The sequence below is a fragment of the Schistocerca serialis genome, chromosome 11 (genome assembly GCF_023864345.2).
Source record: "Schistocerca serialis cubense isolate TAMUIC-IGC-003099 chromosome 11, iqSchSeri2.2, whole genome shotgun sequence".
NCBI lineage: Eukaryota > Metazoa > Arthropoda > Insecta > Orthoptera > Acrididae > Schistocerca > Schistocerca serialis.
The window spans coordinates 161,454,845-161,481,000 of NC_064648.1; positions in this window are offsets into that span (position 1 = coordinate 161,454,845).

Consider the following 26,156-nt stretch of genomic DNA (forward strand, 5'->3'; position numbering starts at 1 on the left):
CCTACGTATATGTCGCGAAGAGACCATGAGGATAAAATCAGAGAGATTAGAGCCCACACAGAAGCATACCGACAATCCTTCTTTCCACGAACGATACGAGACTGGAATAGAAGGGAGAACCGATAGAGGTACTCAGGGTACCCTCCGCCACACACCGTCAGGTGACTTGCGGAGTATGGATGTAGATGTAGATCAGATTCCAGATATTCACGGGACACTAGTGAAATGGTCGTACGGAAAAATCCCCACTTCATCGCTATCTCGGAGATGCTGTGTCCCATCGCTCGCCCGTCGACTGTAACGCCACATTCAAACTCGTCTTGATTAACTGTCATTGTAGCAGCAGTAACCGACCTAACAACTGCACGAGACACTTTTTGTTTATATAGGCCTTGGCGACAACAGCGCCGTATTCTGCCTGTTTACATATCTCTGCATTTGAATACGCATGCCTATACCAGTTTCTTTAGCGCTTAAGTGTATAATGCTTCACTAAGCTGAAGCGTTATGTGTCGGAGATAAAAGGTATGGTACTGAACGTATCATTACAATGGACGCTCAAGTGTTTTAACGAATGATGACATTTGAGACTGTTCTTGAAAATGCTGCAGTATTGAACAAGATTATTGTTTAAAAAAGACGAGTAATTCATGTCACACCTCAAAAACTGCAGAAAATGTGCAAAATCAGAAAAACTGGATGAAGCAGGAGTGCTAATCCCATAAGTTTAACAGGAAAACTTCTATGAACTACTGGTGGAGGTAAAGCTGTGAGGAGGGGTCGTGAGTCGTGCTTGGGTGGCTCAGTCCGGAGAGCAAAAAGTAAAGTTCCCGAGTTCGAGTCCCGGTCCGGCTCGCAGTATCATTCCTTCACAAAATTCCAAGTAGCTGGTTTGCTGTACATCAAAGTCGTCGCTAAATTATGGATGTAGAAGCCCACATTTGGCTACTAGATTCGTAACAGCAGAAGGTACAGAAAATAACTAAATTGTACTTTCTGTGTATATTCTGAATACGGGCAGATTATATGATTACGTTGTTAGCTGACTGATGACTATACAAGCTGTATTACACAGAGCCTCCAGTTGTGCCACCAACAGTGGCTGTGATCTGACTGGACGTTGAGTCGAACTAAAGCTTAGATGACATGTATAGTTACATTCTAGCCCTCTTCAACTCTGTACCAGAGCTCAATGGCTGGTGAGTTTTGACGTGCCCGTTTCTTAGCAACACGTGACAAGGTGCTCTCAATGGGTGAGAGGTCTGCAAGACGTGCTCAACACTCTCTGTATTGATGTACGTTTGGAGAGCATGGGTAACATAGAATGACATTTTCATTCTGGAGCAGAGTGTGCTAAGATATGAAACTTCCTGGCACATTAAAACTGTGTGCCTGACTGAAACTCGAACTCTGGACCTGAAACTTCCTTGCAGATAAAATCGGTGTGCCCGACTGGGACTCAAACTCGGGACCTTTGGCTTTCGTGGGCAAGTGCTTTAGCAATCGAGGACATGCCCGCGAATTCAAAGGTCCCGAGTTCGAGTCTCCGTCCGGCACACGATTTTCATCTGCCAGGAACTTAATATTTTGCTGAAGACAGAATGATGGAGAAGATAGAGACCACTCACCGGTCTTAACATGTCAGAAATTTAACGATTTTTGTCAAACTTTCCAGCCATTTACTCTGTAGCAAATGGCTCCGCGTACGATGACGCCAGGTGCCGGAGATATATGAGAGCGACCACTTCAACCTGGCAACGTTCGGTCTCGGTAGATTTTTGTGTTGCAATTTCAATGGCTGCTAGTGACCGTCTAGACAGTAGTAGTCAACAAGAACCTGTGTGATCAGTCAGTGTGCCAGCCTAATGGGTACTGGAAATCGTTTCGCAGGAAATTACTATCTGTTCGAAACGTGCGAGAACCTGGGGGCGCCGTCCGTCGCGGTGCCGGCCGCCACACGGCTGGTGCCGCGCAGAGGCCACGAGGAGGACGAGGAGTGCGGCCGCGCCCTCGCGGAGGTCCGCCACCTCACGGAGGACAGCTCCAGGGAACTCACCAGGGGCCTCATCCGCGGCGTCGCTGCCGATTGCATTCGCTCTTGCTCCGTACAAGGGTACGTACGCCACTGAAAGAACCAACCCATAGTCCTACGTGTAATCCTTTTCTCCAGTTCTCATATTTGTTCTCTAAGCTACCTTTACTACCTCTATTTTCCGAGACTAATATTAGTTAGTCAGTAGACGGGACGAAACTTTGGTCATCTAGGAGACATCAAGGTAACACCTTGTGAAACCGGCTGAGAACTTGATAATGACCGCTGGAGTTCATAAGATTCTTCAGGTTTGTCATACGGAGCTGAACTTCCCTTAAAGTTACCAGTTGAGCAGGTGGGAAGGGGAATGGCAAAGGGAGATGAGAGGAAAAAGAGTAGTGAAGGGAAGGCATTGATGAAATAGAAGGCTGTGTAGAACTGGAGTAGGAGCAGGAAGGAGGTGCGAGTGTGGAGCAAAAGGAATAGCAAAGGCTCGGCCAGGGGGCTTATGGGAAGGTAAGATAATTACAGAAGAGTTCCCACCTGCTCAATTCAGAAAAAGCTGGTGCTGTTAGTAAGGATCCAGATGGCCCAGTCTGTGAAGCAGTCACTGAACTGAGGTCCAATGTATTGGGCAGCATATTCAGCAACTGGGTGTCCAGCTGCCTCTTGGTCACAGTTTGTCATGCGGACTGACATCTTGTCTTTTGTCATGTCCCCATCATATTCCTGCGTGTTCCCACAAGCAACACTGCAACCTTCCCCACCGCTTCCTTGCTATCCTCCCTCCTTCCCCACCCTCCTACTTACCACCAGCACTCACGGATTGCTTCTCCCATCAGACACAGTGGTAGTCATATGTGTGTAGATGAGTTTACAGTTCTACCCTGCAACAATACTTCTGTACTAAGTGGTCCACCGAATGGGACTTAAGTCCACAAAGTCCACATGATTTTGGATCTGCTGGCAAGTAATAACATGACACAAACCGATTTAAGCCTGTCATCATGACCAAGAGGCCACGCACGATGATATAGTCACAACATTCACCCAGTCGACAACTTGGCACCCTACATCGTCCCACTTACCATTTAGAGTTGGGGTGATGGTGTATTGCACTGCGTTAGCTTTGCTCATTATGTATCATCTTTTAAGTCTGTGTAGATTGTCACAAAACAAAATATACTTCATCAATGTCAAACAGACTCACTTCCTATGAAACTGTATTTGATGGCAGTTTGTTAACTGGGAATGAGCAAGAAAAGCTTGTTATGCCATAGAGGTGAAGCACCAATTATTCGCCTGTCCAGTTTCTTCCAACACCTGGGGCGTTCTCACTGAAGAGCTGGTTGCCATCCTCTCTGCTCACATTTTTTGGCTGCAGTGACGTCAGACATTTCACTGTAGGACAAATAATGCTTCTCATACTATGATGGCCTAATTCGATGGCCCCACTGAAACACTCTCCTGACCATCCATTAAATAATTTTTTATACCTCCCAACGCTGACAATGTGTAATTCTATGAGGGACTATTTTTCCTTTCAGTTCTACACTGCCTGTGACTGTTTCACCTGTTAGCACCTCAGGGGGTGTCTGTCTCTGCAAACTACACAGTATTTTTTCTCCTGACACGACAAGCCAATCTACTGCCACGACGACTTGGGATTTTTGTGGACACTGACTCCCTCCTGCGCTTCAATGATTTCTTGTAGCTCTCATATTCTGAAAATTAGGCAGTTAGAAACAAAATTCTAATCCCTCTTGATTCCAGGTTTGGATCATGATGTAGTCTTCGCTAACCTCTCTTTAATAAAAGTTTACATCCATCTACATACACTATGTGATCAAATGTATCCGGACACCCCCAAAAACAAACGTTTTTCATGTTAGGTGCATTATGCTGCCACCTACTGCCAGGTACTCCATATGAGCAAACTCAGTAGTAATTAGACAGCGTGAGAGAGAAGAATGGAGCGCTCTGTGGAACTCACTGATTCGGAACTTGGTCAGGTCGTTGGGTATCACTTGTGTCATACGTCTGTACGCGAGATTTCCACAGTCCTAAACATCTCTATGACCACTGTTTACAATTTGATAGTGAAATGGACACGTACAGCACAAAAGCGTACAGGCCAACCTCGTCTCTTGACAGACAGAGACTGCCGACAGTTGAAGAGGCTCGTAAGGTGTAATAGGCAGACATCTATCCAGACCATCACACAGGAATTCCAAACTGCATCAGGATCCATTGCAAGTACTATGACAGTTTGGCAGGAGGTGAGAAAACTTGGATTTCATGATCGAGCGGCTGCTCATAAGCCACACATCACGCCGGTAAATACCAAACGACGCCTCACTTGGTGTACGGAGCGTAAACATTGGACAGTTGAACAGTAAGCCAGACAAACCACGGTACACAATGTGGCGACCCGATGGCAGGGTGTGGGTATGGCGAATGCCCAGTGAACGTCATCTGCCAGCGTGTGTAGTGCCAACAGTAAAATTCGGAGGCGTTGGTGGTATGGTGTCGTCGTGTTTTTCATGGAGGGGGCTTGCACCGCTTGTTGTTTTGCTTGGCACAATCATAACACAGGCGTACACTGATGTTTTAAGTACCTTCTCGCTTCCCACTGTTGAAGACCAATTCAGAGATGGATTCTGCATTTTTCAACACGATCGCGCATCTGTTCATAATGCACGACCTGTGGCGGAGTGGTTAAACGACAATAACATCCCTGTAATGGACTGGCCTGCACAGAGTCTTGACCTGAATCCTACATAACACTTTTCGGATGTTTTGGAACGCCGGCTTCGTCCCAGGCCTCACCGACCGACATCGATAACTCTCCGAGAGCAGCACTCCGTGAAGAACGGGCTGCCATTCCCAAAGATACCTTCCAGCACCTGATTGATCGTATACCTGCGAGAGTGGAAGCCGTCATCAAGGCTAAGGTTGCGGCAACACCATATTGAATTCCAGCATTACTGGTGGAGGGCGCCACGAACTTGTAAGTCATTCTCAGCCAGGTGTCCGAATACTTTTGATCATATAGTGTAGGTTTCCTCTGCTTCCTACTCTTAACCATTATTTTAATTTGCAAACTTAATCACTGTGAATAGAACGTGTGTAGTAAGATGACACATCACACGTCTCACATTCACTGACAGCAGCAGTTGGTGTAAGGCGTGAAAGACTCAACATTCACTCAGAGTGACAGCCGTTCTCAGTCTTGGCGGTTAGAGTCTGTTTAAGAACAGTACTGTTACGCAGAATTTTGTCGTTATGACTGGCACATCGTTCCCTCGAGACACATGCACAGTGAGCGTGGAATCCAGTACCTTGGGTAACTTCATTCATGGTCTGTTCATGTGCTTGTTCAAAAGTGATAGATCACTTTTGCCACTCTGTAAGATCTACACGTCGACCCGTCTTAATTTACTGATCTGTCACAAGCGACCTGCACACCGCGATTACCACATCAGTGTTGTGGCTGAAGTCAGTGGCGGGGGTCACGTGACTGCATGGTACCAGTCCTGCAATATCTGTTGCACTCCAAAGCAACACGTGTGCTCAGTTAAGGTGGTGAATAACATTTTGTCTGGTGGGTTTATGTCATATTTTGCAAATTGTACGAGACTTGCAACCTTTTTAGTACACCTATTTTGGCTAATAGTGAGCATCGTGTTAGAAATCACGTTGTGATTGCCCACTTTGTTTTTAGTTTCACTCAGAAAAGTTATCAACAGGTTAATTTCTTTCTACAAAGACCAAAGTTTATTGTCCGCCCAGCAGATCAATGCTCAGTTTGTAGACCTGCTATAGAAGGGGTCTGTGTTCGGTTCCAAGTACTGCGAAGTATTTTACCTCGGAGGCCTGGAATGGGGTGCCCTCAGCCTTGTGATGTCATTTCACGAGCTGCTTGCGTGCGAAAGACCGGCTCCAGGTCCTGGATGTCGACAGTGTGCTGGAGAGGGGTGTGGCGGTCCCACACTCCTCCATGCCCCTCCCACGACGCCACTGGCAGAAGATGACGCGGCGACCGCTCTGTCCCCCCTGGGGCGCCAGGACAAGAGCGCAGAGTTTGTTAGCGTAAGTTTATTCTTACTGCTAGTGACATTCGTATATGAGTGAGGCTACGACAACTGTTCACCGAATATTTGTAAATCTCGTGCCTTAGTTCCCCATTCGGACATAATTTTATTTTAAAATCGTAAAGGAAACACCTTCCTGATGTTCGGCAGCTGTTATTCGCTTTATCACAAACTGGCTTTCAGCTCCTTAACTCATCGTCAAGTGTCAACGTGACGCTGACCTACAAACTGAAAGCCGGATTGTGATTAAATAAACACTAAGAATGTTTTTGCAGTACGATTTTCCTGTCGTGTTCTGTCAAACACGGAGTACCGTTAAGTTAATTCATTTTCTTTTCTTTCAAATGGTCTTATATCTCAATGATATTAAATCGTAGAAAACAAAGTTACCTGTCCTTAGGTTATTCAGTGAACAAATCAGTCTGTGCTGTGAAATGTAAAGGTGTAACTAAATTAGGAAATGAGTCACTAGAAGTAGCTGATGAGTTCTGATTCTTGGACATCTACGTGATTACTCTGCTATTCACAATAACGTGCCTGGCAGAGAGTTCAACGAACCACCTTCAAGCTATCTCTCTACCGTCCCATTCTCGAACGGCGCGCTAGGAAAACGAGCACTTAAATTTTTCTGTGCGATACCTGATTTCTCTTATCTTATCGTGAAGATCATTTCTCCCTATGTAGGTGAGTGACAACAGAATGTTTCCACAATCGATGGAGGGAACTGTTGATTGAAATTTCAGGAGAAGATCCCGTCGCAACGAAGGACGCCTTTGTTTTAATGATTGCCACTCCAATTCACGTATCATGTCTGTTCGCTATAAACCAAAAGCTACTTCCTCCTGCATATAGTTTACTATATTATTCAGTTCCTAATTCGAGTGTGTAAAGATAGTGTCTATCTCATCCACAAGAGCAACGTCTCCAGGGTCATCTGCTGCAGTTGTTAAGTTGTTATTAAGATATATTAGAAAAAGAAACGGCTCTAGCATGTCAAGTTACATAGTGACATGTTCCATACATCATAGTCACGATAAATAAATAAATAAACGTTTTGATGATGTGAACCATCTCACAAAATAGGACACAATTTTTAAACTAAAATATTCACATGACTATAGGCTACTCAATTGAAGAATTCCACTATGGGATAAAAGGAGTTGTTAAGGAGACACATCTTGAATCTACATTGAAAAACTCTTCTCTGATATGAAATTTTTTTTCAGATGGTGTATATTTCAGCTTTTCTGTGCCAAGGTTGCATGAAGGGCAAAGCAAATCCTCCTAGTGTTATGAATACCTCTGTTACTTTCAAACTCGGATTCATTTGAATGTAACAAGTTTTAAAGTTCATAAATGAATTATGAGGCTGTGATTAATATTCTCGGGTTATTAAAGGGATAGTTTCTGGACGTATGTGTGAGGACCACTCACGTAATTGTAAGTAATTTCTTTGGGGATATGATACTTTTTGCCTCTCTGAGGAGTTAGCCACGAATATTTTCCATTAAGACATCAGTGAATGAAAGTATGGAAAGTATATCAACTTACTAATTTCTATATCCCCAGAGTTGGAAATTATTCTCATTGCAACAGTAAACAAAGCTAAACATTAAAGTCTATTCAACGGATTTTCCCATTCAACTTTTTATCAGTATGGGCATTTAACAACTTAAAACTTCTACACTGTTAACTATTTCTGTTCCGTATTTTCGGTTAATCAGTGGTAGGATGCTTTCTACAGTACAAAACTAGTTGGTGTGTGTGTGTGTGTTTTCAAATTTTAAAGGCAACCCATTAGAGGCTACAAGTCAGTAACTTTTCCAAAAGCACAATTTACTATTTTTCTGCTAATGATTTTTTACTAGCCTTCACAATAATACGTGTATCATCAGTGAAAATCACTAACTCTGTCTGCTGATGCAAGTAAAATAACAGATCATCAACATGAAGCAAGAACAGTAGTGAGTACATTTATCAGTCAGTTAATTAGAGCAGGAATTGCTGTGTTCATGAACATGGGTATGTACGGAGGAATAAAAACGTTCAATAGATTGCTTAAGAAGACAAAAGTAAATAATAATAGTACACCACAGTCATGTCACAGCAAACTTTCTATCTGCATTTTGTTTTTATGTAAAACTTCATCTCAGTGTTCTTTACTCGAAAATACTGACATCTCTCAGAGCCCAACAGCTGACTCATTGTGGAGGGATGTTAGCTCAATATTTTCCAGCAAGCTGATGGGAAGTTATAGTACATGAAATTAAAACCTAACATCATCGTCATAGTGTTGATAGCAGTTGATATTGTGTAGGTCGAGTATGCAGGTCTGTCACTAAGAGATGAACGAACAGTACACCACGAGTCTGCTCTATTCACCAGCCAGATATTCTGACTTCAGTATTCTGTTTTCCCTAAATCACTTCAGGCAAATGCCCATATGGTTTCTGCTATGAGGCCCCTGCTGACTAATTGCCCCTTCTTGTCAAAATAGATGTGCAAATATCGAAATGTTTGTCCATAAGAATCGTAAGAATTATGTTTGTTGTCTTCAAGCTGTAAAACAACGGCATGTACAACATCCTTAAAATATTGATCCACACAGGAATAAAACAACCATTCCAGCTGTTACATGAACCAGGTTGAGCATGCTTAAGACTGGGTGAAAGTGTGAGTCTAGCATCACGAGAACTCTCTCCATACTCATTCGATGGTCTCTTGAATGCCTCCATGGAAAAGTGTGGTAGGCCTGGGCAGAGATGAATCGGCCAGTTTGCAGACAGCATGCCAAGAGTCACTAGCAATGTGTCCCACAGAATCGTGTTAGGGCCCTTGTTGTTCATGTTTGGTATCAACGACCTGGGAGCATAGTTACAATAACATCAGGCTCTATGTCAACACTTACTTACCTTGTGTGTGCAGATTGGTAACAGTACTAGAGACCCGATCAGCCAGAACATTATGACCACCGACCTACCAGTGATATAAACCCACCCAGGCGACGGAACTGTCACCCTGTGAGGAATAATGGCCAGTCGACACATGCACGGTGCATCTCTAGTATCAGTGAGTATTCTGTGCATGTTTATAATGTGGAAGGCACGTGATATACGTGAGTGTGACCGAGGACAGAGTGTGATGGCCCAGAGGTTCAGCACGGAAACTGCACCACTTGTCGGGTGTTCTGGGACTGCAGTGGTGAGTGTGTTCAACATGTGGCGACGCCAAGGTGAAAGCACGTCCACACGTCGTGGGGTTGGGTGGCCACCCATCATTACAGATGTCGTACGTCGTAGGCTGTGCAGACTGGTGAACCAGGACAGGCAGCGGACAGTGGGGGAACTAACATCCAACTTTAGTGTTGGTCAGAGTTCAAGTGTGTCTAGACACACAGTGCACCAAACATTCCTAGTGACAGGCCACCACAGCTGAGGGCCTATGTGCCTGCAAATGTTAATGACGTCAGCAACTCCGACTGAAATGGGCACACTACCATCGACTCTGGAACTTGGCGCAGTGGTATATTGTGGCATGATCTGTGAATCCCGATACCTTCTTCATCACTCCGCTGGAAGGGCCCCAATCCGTCGTCTTCCAGGGCAACAGTTCCTTGACACGTGTACTGTGGGGTGGAGACAGGCGGGTGGCGGCTCCATAATGCTCCAGGGAACACTTACATGGATATCCGTGAGTCCAATGGAGCTCGTGTAAGGCACCATGACGGCCGAGGAGGATAGTACACTGGTTTGCAGACCACATACACCCCTGCATGACGACCATGTTTCTGACAGCTTTTTTTTCAGCTAGATAATGCACTACGTCACATGGCCAGGATAGTGACGGAATGGTTCAAGCAACACAGTGACAAGTCCCAATTGGTTTGCTGGCCCTCCAGCTCACCAGATCTGAACCTGATCGAACACATCTGGGATGTGATTCAACACTGCATCACAGCTCATGGCCCTCCTCCCCGGAATTTGCGGGAATTAGGGGATTTGCGTGTGCAGAGTAGTTCCAGCTCCCTCCAGCGGCCTAGAAAGGACTCACAGCTTCCATAACACGATAAGGCTCTACTATTATCCATGCCAAACGTGAATGTACAGGCTATAAGGTCATAATGTTCTGGCTGATAAATGAATTTCCAGTACTGAGACACATGGGTGGCTTTGTCATTTGCCATCATAAAGTATGCCACTGTGATCGTTTTGCCTCTTTTTGGACATATCGTTAAGTCTTGTGTTGCAGCACATTCACGGGAGTTGTTCTTCTTACATCTCCATTTTTTCTCAGATTGGTATTTCAGTGTGTGATGGTAGTTCTTAAGTGGTGAAGCACCTGCCATGTCGGAAACAACAGAAGTTTCGCAGCAGCCAGTGGTTCTTCAGGCTACATTAGCATCTGATCAGTACAGTTTTGCAATAAATTTTTTCTCCTATTTCAGGAAACTCGTTTACAGAGTTAGTCCCTCGCATTAAACTCCACTGGGATATCAGTAGCCTGTGCTGTATTTGGTAACCGTATAAATGGTGCTGGTGATAATCGGACTGAAACTTACCTTATGTTTATGGGTCGAGCTATGTCGAAGGTTGGGTAAATTTGCCTAACTAGCGTTGATTTTAGGAGCCAGACACTACGCGCTCTTTCTCACTATTTGCCACGTCGGCATAAGTGGCAACTGCAGAATGGTACCAGGCATTTGTCGCATTCTCAGCTGCAGAGAAACATAGGACGAGAGCTGATGTTCTCACAATTTGAGGATGAACTCCCCATTTCATGCCGCTGAATTTTTGGATCGTGTTATTATTCGTACACACTTTTCCCTTAACGTCCAAAATGTCACATTGTTGTCAAGTCGGATATCCAAATATTTCAGCGGTTCATCTTGGTTTGGTTCCTGACCCAGCCTCGCCACTTTAAATTGTGTATGTGCGTCTTTATTTCTAATGTGAAAGACAGACATCAGAGTTCTACTGGGATTTGATGTGCGGAAGTGTTCTCCATAGTATGTCTTTGAGAATTCACACCACAAACGATTTTCCTTGTGAGCCCTTGGCGCAACAGTTTGGAACCGGGAGATTGCTACGGTCACAGGTTCGAATCCTGCCTCGGGCATGGCTGTGTGTGATGTCCTAAGGTTAGTTAGATTTAAGTTGTTGTCCCATAATGCTCAGAGCCATTTGAGCCAATTTTGTGTGGGTGTCATTTTTTCGCCTTCTCCTGTGCCTATTTCTTGTTTGTAGCGTCACATAATAAGTCTATTTTGAAATAGACGTTCCCCTAATTTTGTCATTCAAAGTCCTTGTTATAAAATTTATCGAGCAGCCGTCGGTGACTGACAGTATCATAGCCAGCCGAGAGATCTGTAAAAGCGAGTCCCATTATCTGTTTCTGTTAGAGGCCGTCCTCTATATGTTGAATGAGACTGAGTATTTTACCACAACCACCAGGCATAAATCCTACTGGTTCTGGTATGAATTTGGTCTCTAATGCTACAAAAAGTCTTTCAAAAAGTATTCTTTCAATGGCCCCATAGAGATGACACAAATATGACAAAGGCGAGAAGTTTGAGTATCTGTAGGGTTTTTAGCAGGGCTACCACTCTGGCTTTCCTCTAGAGTTTCGGAATGTGCATGCTAGTGGTACAGCTATTCATTAACCGTACATTACATTTTAATGTTGTAGTACCAAAATGCGTTATTCCTGTATTGCAGACATCATCCAGGCCAGCAGCCCTGTGTTCCTCCATTTCTTGGTGTGGCAAAGACGTCTGTTTCATTATTCATATCTAGTTCGATTTTCAGTCTTTTTAATTTTATACTTTCCCGTTTACTTGAGGGCGGTAAGATGATCTGTAGGGAGTTGCTCTGGTTTGATCAGGTGCTGGTGTTGTAGGATCGTGGTCCACCCAACCTCACGATGTCAGGATGTGGTTTCGCCTTAGTGTCGCCTCGTATTGAAGACACTCCCACAGCACTCCCGGAACATCCGTCGAGTCGTGCAGTTTCTGAAATGCTCGTGCCGAGCCTCTAGGCCATCACAATCCGCCCTTGAAGGAACTCAGATGGACTGCGTGCCTTCCCATTCTACACACAGACAGCTCGCCCACTGATACCACATGGTGTGTGTGTGTGTGACTAGCACACGTTCCTCGCCAGGTAAAGCTGCTACAGTCTGGACAGTTTCATATCGATAGTAATTTGGTAGTCACAGTGCTTTGGTTGACCAGTGCGCTGACCCTGTCCAAACCCAAACAAAATGAAGATCACAGCGTTACATCTCCACAATGAAGAGGTACGCAGCAAGTTCCAGATGCTACCAAATTGAATAAAAGTCTCCTTTAACTGCTTCCCTAAACACCTACTGTAGGCGTCTCCCTTTATCTATCTCTGTCATTTGTGCTCCATTCATGAACCTGACAAAGTTTGGCACAACAGTAAACCAATTTTCTGGAAACGACTGGGGATTAAATGCAAACATGCTACGCAATGCCCCAGCATGAAAATGTAGTGACCATTATGCACAATGAGGCCTTGAGAACCGTTAGTGGCAGTGGCAGATCAAGTGCCACTCAATGGTTGCCTGTCCTATCCAACATTGCTCCTGCTTACCTGAGATCTAAAGCGACCGAGGTGCAAATTTTTGAAGCCCCGTATGAACTCAGATCTAAATACCGTATTCCATAAATACACTGATTGCACACCTGAAGAAAGCCACATACGCCACTTTGTGTTTATTTTCGGTTTTATCTTCCATGCCACCGAGATGTAGAAAGAATGTGGGAATGAACTTCCACCCAAAAGGCGCATCTTATTCAAAAACCAACGGTGAAGCGTGCAGAGTCTGATCTTCGTTGTGGTGAATGCTCATGACTCATCTGCATCCGAATGGCGCAAGGGAGATATGGCCACCTCTTGATGAAGTTTTAGCTTTATAGGGAAAGTGTTGCATGTGACTGTGCTGTGGTGGAACACACACTTGTAGAGAACTGTCAAAACCATGTTTCGAAACTTAGTCTGAAAGACTTGCGTCAAGTGACACCGAATGCTGTAATCTGATTATGAAATCTGAACATTCACCAATGAACACAATGTATACAGGGTGAAAAGTATTTAAACCGACAAACTCTGGGAGGTTGTAGGGGACACCAAAACAGATATTTTTTCCCTAATGTCATTTTTTCCTATGAGGAGTATTGAAACCGGCAGAGGAAGATTTCTCTGGCGGCAAATTAATTAAACCAACAAACACTTTTCCATTTTTTTATGACCAAGAGACAACAACTAGGTAACAGTTGTTGTTGTTGTTGTGGTCTTCAGTCCTGAGACTGGTTTGATGCAGCTCTCCATGCTACTCTATCCTGTGCAAGCTTTTTCATCTCCCAGTACCTACTGCAACCTACATCCTTCTGAATCTGCTTAGTGTATTCATCTCTTGGTCTCCCCCTACGATTTTTACCCTCCACGCTGCCCTCCAATACTAAATTGGTGATCCCTTGATGCCTCAGAACATGTCCTACCAACCGATCCCTTCTTCTGGTCAAGTTGCGCCACAAACTTCTCTTCTCCCCAATCCTATTCAATACTTCCTCATTAGTTATGTGATCTACCCATCTAATCTTCAGCATTATTCTCTGGCACCACATTTCGAAAGCTTCTATTCTCTTCTTGTCCAAACTATTTATCGTCCATGTTTCACTTCCATACATGGCTACACTCCATACGAATACTTTCAGAAATGACTTCCTGACACTTAAATCAATACTGGATGTTAACAAATTTCTCTTCTTCAGAAACGCTTTCCTTGCCATTGCCAGCCTACATTTTATATCCTCTCTACTTCTACCATCATCAGTTATTTTGCTCCCCAAATAGCAAAACTCCTTTACTACTTTAAGTGCCTCATTTCCTAATCTAATTCCCTCAGATACGGCCCAATTAAACAGTCTCCAACACCGACCCACACATTAACGAAGAACCGCACTTTATGAGCGTTAGTAACTGTGGCATGTGGATTATCCTCACTCCGAACATGCGAATTGTGCATGTCGAAGACTCCATCACGCCTGAACGTTGCTTCATCGGTAAACAACACAGAGGACGGAAATGTAGGATGCATTTCACACTGTTCCAGGTACCGCTGCGATAACTGTGCTCTGGGTGGATAATCAGCTGGTTCCAGGTTGTGGACACGCTGTAAGTGAAATGGACGTAACAGTTGCTCTCGAAGGACTGTTCTTACATTCGTCTGATTCGTCCCCATGTGGCGTACCATTGCACGAGTGCTGATTGAAGGATCCCGTTCCTCATGCTGCAAGACAGCTTCCTCAAATTGCAGCTTTCTTACCGTGCGACGGCGTCCTTGTCCAGGTGTTATGCTAAATGACCCGGTCTCACACAGACGTTGGTACACAGCAGCAAAGGTCGTATGGTGCGGGATGCGGCGATTACGGTGTGCTACGTAGTACGCACCAACCATATCAGTGTACTCACTCCAGGTGTATCGCTCCACTAGTAAACAGCGACAGTGCACTGCTACACTGGTGGACATCAGTTGCCTACAACTGAAGAGCGTAATACGCCCTCTAACTACTAAAGATCGTAATACGACCTCTATCAACTGAAGAGCGTAATACGGCCTCCTACGGTTTAAATAATCCTCGTAGGAAAGAATGACGTTAGGGAAAAATATTTGTTTTGATGTCCCCTACAACCTCCCAGAGTTTGTCGGTTTAAATACTTTTCACCCTGTATATTTGTATGTTCTATAAGGAGTACGTTAGTAATGATCTATCTGTACTAGAGTTTGTATTTGTTCTATCGTAGTGTTGGATGAATTTGTGCACAAGTATTCTTGTATTTCAACAAAGACCGCTCACTTTACCAAAACGTGTCAACAGACTCGCATACCATTCATAAATCACCCGGGAATAACTCAGTCTAATGTCTTGATTCATACCTAACGACCTGGATATCCATGTCGAAGGGCGACATAAAAACTTGAGAAGTGGCTGCTTGAGTTTGGTTTCATTGCCTGTTCAACAAAAGACGGTCTAGTATCAAAATGTCACTTGTTACATCAGGTGACCGCATTTCATTGTTTCAGGTTGGATGATATGGAATGGAACCTGGAGACACTGCAAACGGATCGGCTGAGGGGTGCGACCCTCTCCAAATTACTGCGCGCTGTACAGCAGATCACAAGAGCCATAAACCACAGGAATCGCCTTGTCTTGGATTATAACTGGGAATTTCTTCATAATGACCACAACATCAGCAAAACTGGTGAGTATCTTCCTTGAAGGTTTGTTATCTCTATATATGAAGGGCCATGTCCTGAGTGACTGACTCGTCACTATCCACCCTTAACCACCAAGGACTGAAATTCGAAATTTGGTGAGGGTAAAGAAACAGTGTTTCAGCACTTTTGGGAATTGAATTCCTATGGGGGGGGGGGGGGGGGGGGAGAAATAGTGTGTGACTGTCTTTTTTTAAATAAATCTTTATTAAAGAACTATTAAAGCAATTATTGAAGCTACACTTATGTTGCTTGAATTTTTACTTCGAAATAAAAACAAAAACGGTTTTCAATATTTTTGGAAATTCAACGCCTAAGAGGGTGAAATAAGCGGTGAAATATTTTATGAAATTATTTCTTTATGAAAGCTTTTTAAAGCTAAATTAATGAAAATTTGTTTTTCGATTCCCGGTTAGAAAGAAGAAATACGTGTTTCGGTGTTTTTGGCAGTTCAGCCCCTAAGTGAACACTGGACTCGCATTCGGGAGGAGGACGGTTCAATCCCGCGTCCGGTCATCCTGATTTAGGTTTTCCGTGATTTCCCTAAATCGCTCCAGGCAAATGCCGGGATGGTTCCTTTGCAAGGGCATGGCCGATTTCCTTCCCCATCCATCCCTAATCCAATGAGACCGATGACCTCGCTGTCTGGTCTCCTTCCCCAACCAACCCAACCCAACCCAACACTAAGTCGATGAAATAGTGTGTGACTGATTCAGTGACTCATCATGCATCAGCCCAAACTGCCAATGAGACAAACTTGAACTACTGGAATGGGTGCTGATCTTATACTGTTAGCACCATTTAGTGAGGCGTTGTTCGAAATTCCATCCCTAAGAGGGTGAAGTAGGGGGTGAAATGTTTTTTGATGACATGTCACTATTATGTTCATTGTGATGCTAGAGCTTGAAAACTGGTATTTGGTTTCTCACTCAGAAATAAAAAAAATTAAAAGCTTAAGTATTTTTGGAAATTTAACCACTAAGAGGTTAAAATAGTCGGTGAAAGTTTATTTTGAAAATAAATCATTATTACAGTACTACTAAAGTATATTTAAAGGCATATCTTTGAAAAATAGTGTAGGACTGCTTGGTTAGAAATTAAAAAGTGTGTGTTTTGGTGTTTTTGGTATTTCAGCCCCTAAGGGGGTGAAATTTTTATGAAAGTATTTCATTAAGTAATCCTTTTTAAAGCTAATTCTAAGAAAATTTGTATTTGTGCTCTTGGTTGGAAATCTAAAAAATTATATGTTTCGGTGTTTTGGGAAATTCAGCTGCTAAGGAGGTAAAATTGGGAATGAAAACGGTTCTGGAAATATTTGATTCCGGAAGAATTTTTCAAACAAAATATCTGAAAGTTTGTATTTGGCTTCTCAGTTAGACGTAAAGAAATTCATGTTTAAATGTTTTCTGGAAATGCAACCCATAAGGGGGTGAAATAGGGGACGAAAATTTTTATACAAAATTTCTTTATATTAAAACGTATTTATAGGTAAATCTATGAAAATTGGTATTTGACTTGTACAGAAATATGCGTTAGGGAATGAAAGTTTTGATGAAAGTAAATTTCACCAAAAGAACTCAAAAGGGTGGATTAACGAGGATCTGATTTCTGGTCGGAAGTGCATCCGCAAAAGACCATGCTTCTACGGCCTTAATTAGTGTGGAAAGCTTAGAAGATGTAACGGCCTGACACTGTTTGCCGATGTCTGCAGGAAGGTAGTATCACACGAAAGTTGTGAACAAATTAATGAGGATTTGCAGAAAATAAATGCGTGGTGTAATGACTGACAGTTATCTCTCAATATTAGTAGGTGTAACCTATTGCATATAATAAGGCGAAAATCCCCATTAATGTACGAGTACAAAATAAATGCTCAGTCTTTGGAAGCGGTAACGTCCGTCAAGTATCTGGGTGTGACTATTCGAAATGATCTCAAATGAAATGATCAGATTACACAAGTAACGGGTAAGGCGAACTCTAGATTACGGTTTATTGATAGAATTCTGAAGCGATGCAGTCCTTCAACAAAAGAAATAGCTTAGAATACGTTAGTTCGTCCAGTCTTGGAGTACTGTAAATCTGTATGGGACCCTTACCAGTTGGGTCTGATTCAAGAGATTGAGAAGGTCCAAAGAAGAACGGCAAGATTCGTGACTGGTACATTTAGCCACCACGAGAGCGTTACAAATCTCACAGAAAGTTTGAAGTGGGACACACTTGCAGATAGATGGCGCGCTAAACAGAAGGGGCTGCTCACTAAATTCCGAAATCCGATCTTCACCGAGGATGTAGGGCATATATTATTACCACCAACTTTCACATCGCACAATGATCACCATTCAAAGGTAGGGGAAATTAGAGTTCGCACTGAGGCGTTCAGACAGTCGTTTTTCCCTCGCGCGATCCGCGAGTGGAACAGAGAGGGGGGGGGGGATGACTTTGGCGCGAATTGTGCCCTCTGCCACACACCGATTCGTGGCCAGCGGAGCATATATGTAGATGTAGATTTTTGAACGACGTAAAAATTCGATAAAGAATTAATCGGTGTAGACCATACACTCCACACAAGAAAAGTAGTGGGTGCTAAGATAGTTGTTAAATGAAGCGGAATTTGCCCTTTAAGTTATGTTAGGAAGTAAATCTTGTCTAAGATAAAGAACACATAGATTATGGGGCTGTGTCTACCGCACACTCCTCGAAGAAACACGAATGCTACACTAGTCCCTTGCCTACATGTCGGTGCTTATATACCCGCGTCAGAGTCATCCTACATTGCAGATATACTGTAACAAGACTTTTTTGATCGTCCCTTATACAATTCAGACATTATTTCTGGCTGTACTTTCCCTTTATTTGTCTGCACCACCACTTGCAACTCTGCAATTATCTGCGTTTCCCTTAGACATTTCCCAGAAGTGAAAACTTCTCCCTACTGCCCCAAACCTCTTTTTCCCCTCAATATACACGACGTTTTATACTCTTTTTATTCAATATTACTCCAAACATCATCATTATGCTGACCCCTTTCAACGTATAGGGGCGTCTACTTCAAGACGTCTTCTGTTATGTTCAGGCTTTTACTAGCTTCATCATCCACGCAACGTACATAGATCTGAGATAATACGGCTCTGTGCCTCCATATATATTTGTTTACGTAGTTCTCAGATGCAAACTCTCTTTTCAGATTTCTGTCTTGATTCAAAGTGGTCAGTATGATGTAATTGTTTCAGGTGCACCATTCTAATCAAGATAGTCAAAAATAAAGACAAATAACACGTAATTAATAAGAACGAAAGATAAACGGTAGTATGATACTTGCATTTGGAAATAAAATTCCATTCAGCTCAGGCCTCTTAGTTCGCCAAACTGTTTACCTACCATGCAGCAGTACCTTCCCAACAGACTCTTGGTTAGTGTTATTTATAATTTTTTCCAGGGCTATAATGTTCCTGAGTCTCAATTCCTTCCAACTTTTCAGATATTCGAGAGACATTCACGTGAGGTTTCGTACAATTCTGAATGGTTGCTTATATACCTTCATATCCATTTTAATTTGTTCCATTCTGCTTTATTCATCAGTCTTTACTAGTACTAGTTATCCTACTTTGAAGCTAGAGGGGGGTTACAGATTTTACATCATGTCACCATTTCGCATCTAAAAATCTTTCCCCTATGTTTACCCTTTCTTGTGCTTGATTGTTGCCTAATGAGAAATCGAATAAAACAAGAAAGTCAGTCAGCTCTGGTTTATAGTTACATATTAATTTGCGTGATGCAAATACTGTTGCATCAGGCTTGTGGTTGTTAATGATGCCTTCTAAATACTTAATATTATTACCCCAAGTGGAATGTTTACTCTACATCTCCTGCAAAGTCCCCTATAACCCTACCACTCATATTTATCTAAGGTAAAACCCTAAGATAATTATGCATCGTATCCCGACAACATTTCTTAAATTTTTTTGCATCAAACCATTTACCATTATTCACTACAATACTCTCAGGCCTACCTAAATCAACAAAATTGTTGCTACCCTGCTTTTCTATAGGTGTTGTGGCATTAGCTCTTCTGTCCAGAAATAGCTCAATGTATTTACTGAACTAGGCGTAGGTCGACAATGATCTAATGCTGATAATTCCACTGTGTTCAACGGATTGCTTTTTCCCTTGCACAGTGCTATTTACTGATCTTCTATTTAACTCAAAACGCTTTTTTTCTAATGTTACTCTGTCACTGAAGTATGCAATGCATTGCTTAGTCCCTTAATGCTCTTACCATAAATACACTTAGTCTATTAAAAGCGCAGATTTTTGGAGGGGAAGCATAGTATCCGTTCTGGCAAATCCTTGTTCCTCCTCCTGCACAAATTCCTTGATGGATGTTGCTACCATGGGATAATTAGGGTCTCCCAAATTATGTTTTACTAATATCCGAAGATCACTCTATTCTGTTCTCTTTCAGAGTACTGACATATTTTCTTCAAAGCAATTTCTGCCTTGATTTCATTTATAGCAAAAGTGGGTACCGAATCGTTTTTAGTTATTGTAAGTTCAGACGCCTTATATAGTTCAGCATTTCTAGACAACCTGTTGGCCGCCAAAGTACACTTCCTTCATATGTTTTTAATTTCGTGATCGAACTGTTGCAGGAACATTGCTCACCTTGCATGTTTTAACTGACAAGTCTGCAAAAATGTTAAAGCTTTAAAATCATTGCATATTATTACTTGGTGATTCAACAAAGAATGCTCAAATTTCTGCGTTCAAATACGATGGCCAGAGCGTCTAGCTCTGATACTCCGTTATTATGCTCCACTGATTGCAGTGATTAAGTCGTAGCAGCTATCATCTTATGCACTTTAACATCCCCTCCTTTTTTATTTTAAACATCTACACTCTTATACAATATGCACTAGAGTTCACTAAAATAAAAGGAGTCTTCTAAAAATCTTAGTCATTCAGCAGCAGGTTATTTAAGAAACCACTTTTCAGCTTTTAAAATGTGGGCTGATATTCTTCATTCTGAACCCAGGGGCTATCCGCTTTTAACAACTGATGTTTGTAAGAAGCGTAGAATGACTCCTTCTACAAATCGCCGATAACACACAAACAGGCCAAACATGGCTTTACGTTTCTTTTTATTTGACGTTTCAAACAGCTCAGTCATTGAGAACCTGGATGGTTTTGCTAAAATACGTTCTCTGCTAAACACAAGGATCAAGAAATTCAATTGATTATTAGTGCATGCCATACTCTCTTAATTCAGTTTTGTGCCACCTTTTCCTACTTCATCTCATACGTTGTCCATAAAACTAAAATATTCTTTCCATGTAGGACATGTAACTTCATGTTGTCTACGTAAAATGTCACTTGCCCTAATGGTTCCTGTCCCTGTATCAGCGCCATAGATCTCAAAATGGCAAAGACCGATATATTAAAGGCAGAGGGAAGTACTCTATACCCATGAGAAATTCCATTATATATACGGGACACATATTTTCTTTAATCTTTTGCCAATGGCAGATTCCAATAACTCCAAATTATATCCAACCATTCATAAGAACCAAGTAGCTCCTCTGAATTCTTGCAATAACTTTGTGTATTTTGTGCGCTGTCCCTCATTAAATTTTGTTTAAACTATGAGCATTCAGTACCAGCCCTACAATTCTATCACATTTCAGTGCTACCGCCAGTGGATTTTTAAAAATATGTATTGCCTGTTCCAATATGCCCCAATCTAACTTTAGTTGAATTGTTTTTTTAACAGGTTCTTGGCAACTGGCCATAATTGGGTATGGTTTCTAGAAAAATATTTCCAACATCTTACATTTAAATTGCATTACTAATACGTTTCCATACACTTGAAAACACATTGTTATCCTTGACTAACACCTGCCTAAGCTCTTCCCTCTGTTTACATGAAACTGGATGTACAGACTGAATTTTAAGTTCAGTGCACAATGGCTCCTGATATTTTTAATTCTATTATAGGGTGGCTCAACTTATTATGAACTACACTGAAGCGCCAAAGAAACTGGTATAGGCATGCGTATTCAAATGCAGAGATATGTAAACAGGCAGAATACGGCGCTCCGGTCGGCAACGCCTTCATAAGACAACAAATCTCTGGCGCAGTTGTTAAATGGGCCTTCGGAGACAATGACTGCACGACACAAAGCTTTACGCCTCGCCTGGTCCCGTCAACACTGACATTGGACTGTTGATGACTGGAAACATGATGCCTGGTCGGAAGAGTCCTGTTTCAAATTGTATCGAGTGGATGGATTTGTACGGATATTGTAATGTTGTTGACTGGAAAGATGTTACCTGGTCGCAAAACTCTGGTTTCAAATTGAATCGAGCGAATGGACTTGTACCTCATGAATCCATAGACCCTGGATGTCAACAGGGGACTGTTCAAACTGGTGGAGCCTCTGTAATGGTGTGGGACGTGTGCAGTTGGAGTGATATGGGACCCCTGATACGTCTGGATACGACTCTGACAGGTGACACGTACTTAAGCATCCTGTTTGATCACCTGCATCCACCAGGACAATGCAACATCCCACACATCCAGAATTGCTACAGAGTGGCTCCAGGAATGCTCTTCTGAGTTTAAACACTTCCGCTGATCACCAGACTACCCAGACACGAACATTGTTGAGCATATCCGGGATGCCTTGCAACGTGCTATTCAGAAGAGATATCCACCCCCTTGTAATGTTACGGATTTGTGGACAGTCCTGCAGGATATATGGTGTCAGTTTCCTCCAGCACTACTCCAGACTGTAGTCGAGTCTGTACCACGACGTGTTGTGGCACTTCTGCTAACTAGCAGGGGCCGTACATGATATTAGGCATGTGCACCAGGTTTTTTTGGTTCTTCAATGTATCTTCAAAAGCATGCCCTTCAGGTAGAAATGGGAACCTTCATGGTTAGGGGATAGATGGCTACCGCACCATAGAACTCCCTTGATTGTACCGGGACTCCTTTCTGAGTTTCAGGGACACGCATTTTGTATACACTTCTCCAATATATATTGATTATAAACCACGTGCATATGTTTTTGTACTCGATAAATCATATAAATCATAAATAATATCATCAAAGATTTTACTTAGAAATATTGAATCATCTTTGGTGGTGTGTCATCTCTCTCACCATCCATGGTCGTGTTAGGTGTAAACAGGTAAGACGGTCAGCTTGTGTATTGTAACTTACACCAAGTACATGTCTAATTAATTACAGTCTTCTAGTAACTCAGACTGTCAATTTGTGAGTTTGTCTGCTTAGCATGGTATTTTAGTTACGATGTACACTCCTGGAAATTGAAATAAGAACACCGTGAATTCATTGTCCCAGGAAGGGGAAACTTTATTGACACATTTCTGGGGTCAGATACATCACATGATCACACTGACAGAACCACAGGCACATAGACACAGGCAACAGAGCATGCACAATGTCGGCACTAGTACAGTGTATATCCACCTTTCGCAGCAATGCAGGCTGCTATTCTCCCATGGAGACGATCGTAGAGATGCTGGATGTAGTCCTGTGGAACAGCTTGCCATGCCATTTCCACCTGGCGCCTCAGTTGGACCAGCGTTCGTGCTGGACGTGGAGACCGCGTGAGACGACGCTTCATCCAGTCCCAAACATGCTCAATGGGGGACAGATCCGGAGATCTTGCTGGCCAGGGTAGTTGACTTACACCTTCTAGAGCACGTTGGGTGGCACGGGATACATGCGGACGTGCATTGTCCTGTTGGAACAGCAAGTTCCCTTGCCGGTCTAGGAATGGTAGAACGATGGGTTCGATGACGGTTTGGATGTACCGTGCACTATTCAGTGTCCCCTCAATGATCACCAGTGGTGTACGGCCAGTGTAGGAGATCGCTCCCCACACCATGATGCCGGGTGTTGGCCCTGTGTGCCTCGGTCGTATGCAGTCCTGATTGTGGCGCTCATCTGCACGGCGCCAAACACGCATACGACCATCATTGGCACCAAGGCAGAAGCGACTCTCATCGCTGAAGACGACACGTCTCCATTCGTCCCTCCATTCACGCCTGTCGCGACACCACTGGAGGCGGGCTGCACGACGTTGGGGTGTGAGCGGAAGACGGCCTAACGGTGTGCGGGACTGTAGTCCAGCTTCATGGAGACGGTTGCGAATGGTCCTCGCCGATACCCCAGGAGCAACAGTGTCCCTAATTTGCTGGGAAGTGGCGGTGCGGTCCCCTACGGCACTGCGTAGGATCCTATGGTCTTGGCGTGCATCCGTGCGTCGCTGCGGTCCGGTCCCAGGTCGACGGGCACGTGCACCTTCCGCCGACCACTGGCGACAACATCGATGTACTGTGGAGAACTCACGCCCCACGTGTTGAGCAATTCGGCGGTACGTCCACCCGGCCTCCCGCATGCCCACTATACGCCCTCGCTCAAAGTCCGTCATCTGCACATACGGTTCACGTCCACGCTGTCGCGGCATGCTACCAGTGTTAAAGACTGCGATGGAGCTCCGTATGCCACGGCAAACTGGCTGACACTGACGGCGGCGGTGCACAAATGCTGCGCAGCTAGCGCCATTCGACGGCCAACACCGCGGTTCCTGGTGTGTCCGCTGTGCCGTGCGTGTGATCATTGCTTGTACAGCCCTCTCGCAGTGTCCGGAGCAAGTATGGTGGGTCTGACACACCGGTGTCCATGTGTTCTTTTTTCCATTTCCAGGAGTGTATTTTCCGCGTTATAAGCCTGGTCAAATTAGTTTCGATCTTTTAGACCAACTTCAAACTATTTAGGCATGCTTATGGCATTGGAGTTCTTATTTTCGGCTTCAAAATCTTATTTTCGAACCAGTTTCGCCGAATATCTGTGTGTATGTGTATGTGTGTGTGTGTGTGTGTGTGTGTGTGTGTGTGAGAGAGAGAGAGAGAGAGAGAGAGAGAGAGAGAGGGAGAGACGAAGAGAGAGAGAGAAAGAGAGATAGTTCGAGTGTTTGTGTACAAAAATGTCTTACGTAGCTAACTCTGACTTCAATGTGAAACTTATGGAAATACTGCAGCTTAACACCATTTTTACGCGTGATTTACACAATAAAGTGATTAAATTCAGAGAAATGTGTGTGTGAACGAAATATTACTAAGCAAATGATGCCTGTCTCTCACATTGGTTCCCTTTCAAGTTAATGTTACGTAATTTTTTACTGCACGTCTTTGAACTTAGCGACATCATTATGCTTGATTTTAATACCACGGTGTGGCTGTTTGGAGAGGCTGATGAGACAGGGGTGGGAGGGGAGAAGGGGGGGGGGAAAGGGCGTGGGTTGTCACTTGATAGACAAGGGGGCGTGGCTGCCGCTATCTTAGATTATGATGTGGGTCACATGATATAAAGAAAGTGGTCCAGAACATACGTATAATGTAATGAAAGAGGCCCAGCATCCCCACACACTGTGCGACTTACACTTTTGTACCAAATCGAATTTACTGCAAACTAATAGAAAAGCTTGGCACCAACATGGAGAGAGCTGAATCTCGAGAAGCGATTAACTGATCAGTGATAGAAGGAGTTACAGTGAACGTTTCATGGCTATGTGGACATACAGTGTCGAAAATGGAAAATTTTTACCATAAAACACCAGTCAGATTTTTGCTTAACTTTGCGCAAATGTTTATCATTAATCGGTATTAAGCGGTTAAACATTCGTTTTATTTGGAACTAGTGTCCATCATCATAAACGCTCTCCAAATGTCCTCTTGAAGAACTTATTGCCATGCTTAAAATATATGATATGGCATTTCATAAGTATTTTTGTGTGGAAGCTGGTATGAATTTATGTCATCCTATCGCATCCCAGACATGCTCTGAGTGTGCCATATCTGGGGAACCGGGAAGGTCACTCGTAGATTCGTGCATTTCTCAAGGCGCTTCTGATGTGTAAGGTCATGCATTGTTCTGCTTGATTTGCCATTTTACATTATGCACGTCAATGAACTGACCATAGTGTTTCCAGTTCTCGTTATGTACTTTGAAATCACTCCTGTGATATATCTAGCAGCTACGTACACTATGATTCCATGAGTTGGGGCGGTATACATCTTAAGAATCACTTCTTCCAGGGACCTTTCACCACGTCGTCTGAGGACAAAGCAGCGCCGATCTGACCACCGCAATGAGAAGCGACTTCCTCCACTGAACGCCTCTGTTTGTCCCAGTTGACTGTGAAAGTCTGTCTGCTCTGTAGCATTTGAAACTTCCTGGCAGGTTCTCGTAGTGGGTTGTGAGACATGCTTGAATACATCAGTCAGCTGCGCACTTGTCCATAAAAGGCAAAGTTCCTTGTTTCAAGTCCTAGACTAGCTCATAGTTTTAAACTGCTGGGAAAATTAATCTTTCTTTATTTAAAATCATGGGTGTCATCACAGATGGTGGAGAGAGGGGGCGACAATGGGGGCATGTCCGCAAAGGTTTTTTGAAAAGCAATTCCAAGTTTTTGAGTCTCACAAGGAGAAGTTCCCAGCGATGGGATCGACTATCTGAAATCATTTATACAGTGATATATGTCAAGATCTCAAGGTTCAGACACTGCAGGCATTCACCATGACAGGCCCTCATTTACGAGCAATCGACGAAAAAATTCGGAATTTCTTGTAATTATCTTCAACTTTAAAGAAGATACTTTTAAACAGACTGGTTGCACAGCGTATTTGTTAATATACAGACCTCA